Consider the following 8026-nt stretch of genomic DNA (forward strand, 5'->3'; position numbering starts at 1 on the left):
TCACCTGGAATGCTTTTCCAACAGTATTGAAGGAGTTCCCACATACGCTGAGCACTTGTTGGCTGCTTTTCCTTAACTCTGCGGTCCGACTCAATCCAAACCATTTCAATTGAGTTGAGGTCGGGTGATTGTGGAGGCCAGGTCACCTGATGTAGCACTCCATCACTCTCCTTCTTGGTCAAATACAGTGGGGCAAAAAAGTATTTAGTCAGCCACCAATTGTCCAAGTTCTCCCACTTAAAAAGATGAGAGATTTTCATCATAGGTACACTTCAACTATGACAGACAAAATTAGAAAAGAAAATCCAGAAAATCACATTGTAGGATTTTTAATGAATTTATTTGCAAAATATGGTGGAAAAAAAGTATTTTGTCACCTACAAACAAGCAAGATTTCTGGCTCTCAAAGACCTGTAACTTATTCTTTAAGAGGCTCCTCTCTCCTCCACTCGTTACCTGTATTAATGGCACCTGTTTCAACTTGTTATCAGTATAATAGACACCTGTCCATAACCTCAAACAGTCACACTCCAAACTCCACTATGGCCAAGACCAAAGAGCTGTCAAAGGACACCAGAATCAAAATTGTAGACCTGCTCCATGCTGGGAAGACTGAAGCTGCAATAGGTAAGCAGCTTGGTTTAAAGAAATCAACTGTGGGAGCAATTATTAGGAAATGGAAGACATACAAGACCACTGATAATCTCCCTCGATCTGGGGCTCCACGCAAGATCTCACCCCGTGGGGTCAAAATGATCACAAGAACAGTGAGCAAAAATCCCAGAACCACATGGGGGGACCTAGTGAATGACCTGCAGAGAGCTGGGACCAAAGTAACAAAGCCTACCATCAGCAAGGGCATTGAAGATGAAACGTGGCTGGCTCTTTCAGCATGACAATGATCCCAAACACACCGCCCGGGCAACGAGGGAGTGGCTTCATAAAGAAGCATTTCAAGGTCCTGGAGTGGCCTAGCCAGTCTCCAGATCTCAACCCCATAGAAAATCTTTGGAGGGAGTTGAAAGTCCGTGTTGCCCAGCAACAGCCCCAAAACATCACTGCTCTAGAGGAGATCTGCATGGAGGAATGGGCCAAAATACCAGCAACAGTGTGTGAAAACCTTGTGAAGACTTACAGAAAATGTTTGACCTCTGTTATTGCCAACAAAGGGTATATAACAAAGTATTGAGATAAACTTTTGTTAATGACCAAATACTTATTTTCCACCATAATTTGCAAATAAATAAATTAAAAATCCTACAATGTGATTTTCTGGATTTTTTTCTCATTTTGTCTGTCATAGTTGAAGTGTACCTATGAAGAAAATTACAGGCCTCTCTCATCTTTTTAAGTGGGAGAACTTGCACAATTGGCTACAGCCCCACTGTAGCCCTTACACAGCCTGGAGGTCTGTTGGATCATCGTCCTGTTGAAAAATAAATGATAGTCCCACTAAGCGCAAACCAGATTAAATGGCGTATCGCTGCAGAATGCTATGGTAGCCATGTTGGTTAAGTGTGCTTTGAATTCTAAATAAATCACTGACCGTGTCACCAGCAAAGCACACCCACACATCACACCTCCTCCTCTATGCTTCATGGTGGAAACCCCACATGTGGAGATAATCCATTCACCTACTCTGCATCTCACAAAGACACGGCAGTTGGAACCAAAAATCTCACATTTGGACTCATCAGACCAAAGGACAGATTTCCACCGGTCTAATGCCCATTGCTCCTGTTTCTTGGCCCAAAAAAGTATCATCTTCTAATTGGTGTCCTTTAGTAGTGGTTTCTTTTCAGCAATTTGACCATGAATGCTTGATTCACACAGTCTCCTCTGAGCAGTTGATGTTGAGATGTGTCTGTTACTTGAACTCTGTGAAGCATTTATTTGGGCTGCAATTTCTGAGGCTTGTAACTCTAATGAACATATCCTCTGCAGCAGAGGTAACTCTGGGTCTGAACTGCACTTGAAGAAACTTTCAAAGTTCCTGCAATTTTCCATATTGACTGACCTTCATGTCTAAAGTTACTGATGGACTGTAATTTCTCTTTGCTTATTTGAGCTGTCCTTGCTATAATATGGACTTGGTCTTTTACCAAATAGGGGGGACCTACCTTGTCACAACACAACTGATTGGCTCAAACGCATTAAAAAGAAAAACAATTAGACAAATCCACAAAAAAATGAAATATCACATTTACATAAGTATTCAGACACTTTACTCAGTACTTTATTGAAGCACCTTTGGCAGTGATTACAGCCTCAAGAGTCTTTTTGGGTATGACGCTACAAGCTTGGCACAAGTGTATTTGGGGAGTTTCTCCCATTCTTCTCTGCAGATCCTCTCAAACTCTGTCAGGTTGGATGGGGAGTGACGCTGCACAGCTGTTTTCAGGTCTCTCCAGAGATGTTAGATCGGGTTCAAGTCCGGGCTCTGGCTGGGCCACTCAAGGACATTCAGAGACTTGTCCCGAATCCACTCCAGCGTTGTCTTGGTTGTGTGCTTAGGGTCGTTGTCCTGTTGGAAGGTGAAACTTCACCCCATTCTGAGGTCCTGAGCACTCTGCTACAAGTTTTCATCGAGGTTATCTGTTCATCTTTCCCTTGATCTTCCGATTCCTGTCACTGAAAAACATCCCCACAGTATGATGCTGCCACCCCCATGCTTCACCGTAGGGATGGTGCCAGGTTTCCTCCAGATGTGACGCTTGGCATTCAGGCCAAAGAGTTCAATCTTGGTTTCATCAGACCAGAGAATCTTATTTCCCATTGTCTGAGTCCTTTAGGTGCCTTTTGGCACTCCAAGTGGGCTGTCATGTGCCTTCTACTGAGGAATGGCTTCCGTCTGGCCACTTTACCATAAAAGCCTGATTGGTGGAATGCTGCAGGGATGGTTGTCCTTTTGGAAGGTTCTCCCATCTCCATCTCCACACCTTCCTGACCAAGCCCCTTCTCCCCCGGCTGCTCAGTTTGGCTGGACGGCCAGCTCAAGGAAGAGTCTTGGTGGTTCCAAACTTCTTCCATTTCAGAATGATGGAGGCCATTGTGTTCTTGGGGAACTTCAATGCTGCAGAAATGTTTTGGTACCTTTCCCCAGATCTCGACACAATCCTGTTTCTGAGCTCTACAGACAATTCCTTCGACCTCATGGCTTGGTAGTTGCTCTGACATGCACTGTCAACTGTGGGACTTTATATAGACAGGTGAGTGCCTTTTCAAATCATGTCCAATCAATCGAATTTACCACAGGTGGACTCCAATCAAGTTGTAGAAGCATCTCAAGGATGATCAATGGAAATAGGATGCACCTGAGCTTTTTTTTGAGTCTCATAGCAAAGGGTCTGAATACTTATGTAAATAAGGTATTTCTGTTTTCGCTTTGTAATTATGATGTCATTATGGGGTATTGTGTGTAGATTGATGAGCAAAAAAAGTATTTCATACATTTTAGAATAATGCTGTAACGTAACAAAATGTTTTAGTATGTATGACACCTAAATAGGCTTATATTCAACTAAATAGCATATATATATATTTCAGTATGTTGGACACCTGAGTAGGCTTATATTCAACTAAATAGCATATACATGTATATTACCATATATAAATAGCATATACATGTATATTACCATATATATTTCAGTATGTATGACACCTGAGTAGGCCTACAAAAGAGAAGTGAAAATAGCAAACTGCAGAAAAATATATTTTTGTTCTCTTCTCCTCTCCTTTACCGGTATGACTCAAGGTAACAGAGGACAGTGACTCAGCAGCAAACCACATCTAATATTCAGGCACTCTGATGCGAATGTAAAATGGCCTAAATATGGGTGCAATGGATTGAAAAGCATAACTGCTTTGATGGTTGCAGATGAGAACCACTCTTAGAAATTCTATTCGCTCCATTCATTTCATTCTCGTTCATTCAAAGTGTTTCTCTGGTCTACACCATTGCCCATCATCATCCAGTCAAAATAGAGTTCAATAGTGTTGGCAACCACTAGGGCATTTCGGAAATAAGGTCATGACCTCATAAGGTCAGCAGAACATTTTATTCCCACCATCTTGAGCAATTGACATTGCCTGGTTTGTTCAAAGTTGATCAGAGCAAGCTGACTGGCCTAGCTTGCCCTCTATAATTACTTGGGCTGGATCCCAAACTGCCCCTTATTCCCTATAGAATACATGACTTTTGATCAGTGCCAATAGGGCTACAGTGCATTCGGACCCTAAAACTTTTTCTACGTTTTGTTATGTTACAACCTTATTCTAAAATTGATGACATTTGTTTTCCCACTCATCAATCTACACACAATACCACATAACGACAAAGCAAAAAAAACATGGTTTTTTTTGGAAATGAAATACCTTATTTACATAAGTACTTAATGTATAAAATAAATCTTGCTGTTATAAAATATATTTAAAATGGCATTTTTGGGGGGTTTGTTTAACCTAGGCCGATGTTCTCAAAGTGTCTCAGAGGTGGAATGCTGGTCCAGTTTTGCCCTTTAGATCCTAATTACATGGACAGGGGGAGGGACCTCATCCTAGATCAGAACTCCTACTGTAAGACACTGAAAATACGGCCTAGGTCACACAAACAAAAAAATCTCAAATTTGAGCATATTCTATAACGGCAGGATTAACTTTGTAAGACAAGAGGTTTGTATTTTCAAAAATTAGAGGCTAGACGCTAGTATGTCTATAGACTAGAAAGGGAAGTGACACGAGCCTACCAGACGAGCTGAATTACTTCTACGCTCACTTTGAGGCAAGTAACACTGAAACATGCATCAGAGCATCAGCTGTTCCGGACGACTGTCCAATCACGCTCTCCGTAGCCAATGTGAGTAAGACCTTTAAACAGGTCAATATTCACAAGGCCGCAGGGTGAGACGGCTTACCAGGACGTGAACTCCGAGCATGCGCTGACCAACTGGCAAGTGTCTTCACTAACATTTTTAACTTCTCCATGTCTGAGTCTAATACCAACATGTTTCAAGCAGACCACCATTGTCCCTGTGCCCAAGAACACCAAGGTAACTTGCCTGAATGACGACCGACCCGTAGCACTCACGTCTGTAGCCATGAAGTGCTTTGAAAGGCTGGTCATGGCACACATCAACATCATTATCCCAGAAACCATTAACCCACTCCAATTTGCCTACAACCCTAACAGATCCACAGATGATGCAGTCTCTACTGCACTGCACACTGCCCTTTCACACATGGACAAAAGAAACACCTATGTGAGAATGTTATTCATTGACTACAGCTCAGCGTTCAACACCATAGTGCCCTCAAAGCTCATCCATAAGCTAAGGACCCTGGGACTAAACACCTCCCTCTGCAACTGGATCCTGGACTTGCTGACAGGCCGCCCCCAGGTGGTAAGGGTAGGTATAACCACACTGATCCTTAACACAGGGGCCCCTAAGGGATGCGTGCTCAGTCCCGTCCTGTACTCCCTGTTGACTCATGACTGCATGGCCAGGCACGACTCCAAAACCATCATTAAGTTTGCCGATGACACAACAGTTTACTGATGACACTGATCACCGACAATGATCTGACAGCCTATAGGGAGGAGGTCAGAGACCTGGCCGCGTGGTGCCAAGAAAAAGGAGATGATTGTGGACTACAGGAAAAGGAGGACCGAGCACACCTCCATTCCCATCAACGGGGCTGCAGTGGAGCAGGTTGAGAGCGGCAAGTTCCTTGGTGTCCACATCACCTATAAACTAACATGGTCCAAGCACACCAAAACAGTTGTGAAGAGGGCACGACAAAACCTATTCCCCCTCAGGAGATTGAAAAGATTTGGCATGGTTCCTCAGATCCTCAAAAAGTTCTACAGCTGCACCATCGAGAGCATCCTGATGGGTTGCATCACAGCCTGGTACGGCAACTGCTCGGCCTCCGACCGCAAGGCACGACAGAGGGTAGTGCGTACGGCCCAGTACATCACTGGGGCCAACCTTCTTGCCATCCAGGACCTCTATACCAGACAGTGTCAGAGGAAGGCCCTAAAAATGGTCAATGACTCCAGCCACCCAAGTCATAGACTGTTCTCTCTGCTACTGCATGGCAAGCGGTACCGGAGCGCCAAGTCTAGGTCCAAGAGGCTTCTAAACAGCTTCTACCCCCAAAGCCATAAGACTCCTGAACAACTAATCAAATGGCTACCCAGACTATTTGCATCCCCCCCACCCCCTTCTACGCTGCTGCTACTCTCTGTTTATTATCTATGCATAGTCACTTTAATAACTCTACCTACATGTACATATTCCCTCAATTACCTCAACTGACCGGTGCCCCCACACATTTTCTTTTTACTGAGCAGGTATTTTTTTTAATTAAAACTGTATTTTTGGTTAAGGGTTTGTCAATAAGCATTTCACTGTCTTACACCTGTTGTATTCGGCGCATGTGACAAATAACATTTGATTTTATTTGGTCATTATCATTCACAACGATTTCCCTTTGCTGAAGTAAGACACAATGTGGCTTTACACAGGTGTAACGTTGAAGTCTCCGTAAATAGCCGATATCATAGGTTAGACACCATCTGTAACTCAAGACCTTATCATTCCTCTCCTCTCAAAGAGAGAAAGAGAGACAAATAGAGGGATTGGTGGAAAATGTATAGAAACGAAAGAGACAGGTGTTACCTCACAAGACAAAGACTACATTGAGAGCTCAGGACAAACTGAAAGCTGCATAAGGACATGATTTTTCATCGCATCCCCCTCAGTACATGTTGTGTGTGTTAATGGCAGAGACAAAAAAAACAACCTCCTCACTCAATGAAAAAGTTAATGCCGACTCAAGCTACTCAGCTGGGGCTCGTAGGTACAAAACGGAGAGAATTCTGTTTTACAGTCCAACAGGAAACAGTCACAAAAATGCAGGAACACTTCCCATTTTTTCTAGGGAACCCCCCCCCCCCCCTCCCCAATTCCTTGCATGCGCGACAGATTCACACACAATGACACGCCAAACTCTAACAAAACCTCCTCTGTGTCTCCCTATGTGACATGATAACATTACAACTGCTTATTAGAGGCTTGCATTTACAAAGGACAGAGGACATATTTCTTCTTCTTGACAAGGAACACCGAAACCCAAACTGAGAAAGACAGCAGAGTTTTAAGGGAATAAGGTATACATGTATACATTTAAATCATTTAATTTATCCAGAGCAACTCTCCTGGTAAGTGTAGGCTTCAACCGCAGCATAACAAGCATAACTGGAGCAAATCTCTACTAGAAAAATATTCACAATACTACAGTTAACGTATAACACTTTTTATTTTTTAAACTGACAAGTCACAGAAGTAAGTGAGTGAAGTCTGTTACTGTGTGTCTGTGAGCTTTGCAGTCAACAACGTAATCAAGGTGAGTGGAGCCAATGAACACGACTGCCGCAAAACAGAGGGAGTGTGTGTGTGTGTGTGTGTGTGTGTGTGTGTGTGTGTGTGTGTGTGTGTGTGTGTGTGTGTGTGTGTGTGCGTGTGTGTGTGTGTGTGTGTGTGTGTGTGTGTGAGTGAGAGAGAGAGCCCGACTGAGCTTACCTCGGCGTGCTCACTGCAGAGAGCTTCCTGCAACTGCAGACATCGTAGTGCAGAGTCAAAACCCACTGTGAATTCAGACAGGCAAGGAGAGAACACAGAGAAGAGGGAGAGGGGAGTGGTGAATGTAAGGGAGAGGGAGAGGGAGTGTGTGTGAGAGAGGGAGTGTGTGTGAGAGGGAGAGGGAGTGTGTGAGAGAGGGAGAGGGATTGTGTGTGTAAGGGAGAGGAAGAGGCCGGCTGTGTGTGTAAGGGATGAAGAGAGAAGCAGAGCAAGAGAGAGCGAGGGAGACTGGTTGGTTCTGTATTACTGGCTTGGCTCTGCACACCTCCTAACACAAGCACACACTCTGCCCTGACACACACACACACACTCGCAACCATTGAGTACCAACTAATGTTTCAAACCCTCCCCCAACTTCCATTCCCCTCGATTGGGTTTCCTCC

General features: G+C 43.9%; 1 protein-coding gene across 1 annotated transcript in view; it reads right to left on the reverse strand.

Moving 5' to 3' along the window:
- LOC135558363 (anion exchange protein 2-like) overlaps positions 1-7773 on the reverse strand; it is a 53729-nt gene extending 45956 nt beyond the window's left edge. Inside the window, exon 1 of the mRNA XM_064992110.1 lies at positions 7584-7773. The gene's annotated coding sequence lies outside the window, so the exon portion shown is untranslated. The remainder of the gene's footprint in view (positions 1-7583) is intronic.
- Between the last annotated feature and the right edge of the window lie 253 nt (positions 7774-8026).

The sequence above is a fragment of the Oncorhynchus masou genome, chromosome 17, assembly GCF_036934945.1.
Source record: "Oncorhynchus masou masou isolate Uvic2021 chromosome 17, UVic_Omas_1.1, whole genome shotgun sequence".
NCBI lineage: Eukaryota > Metazoa > Chordata > Actinopteri > Salmoniformes > Salmonidae > Oncorhynchus > Oncorhynchus masou.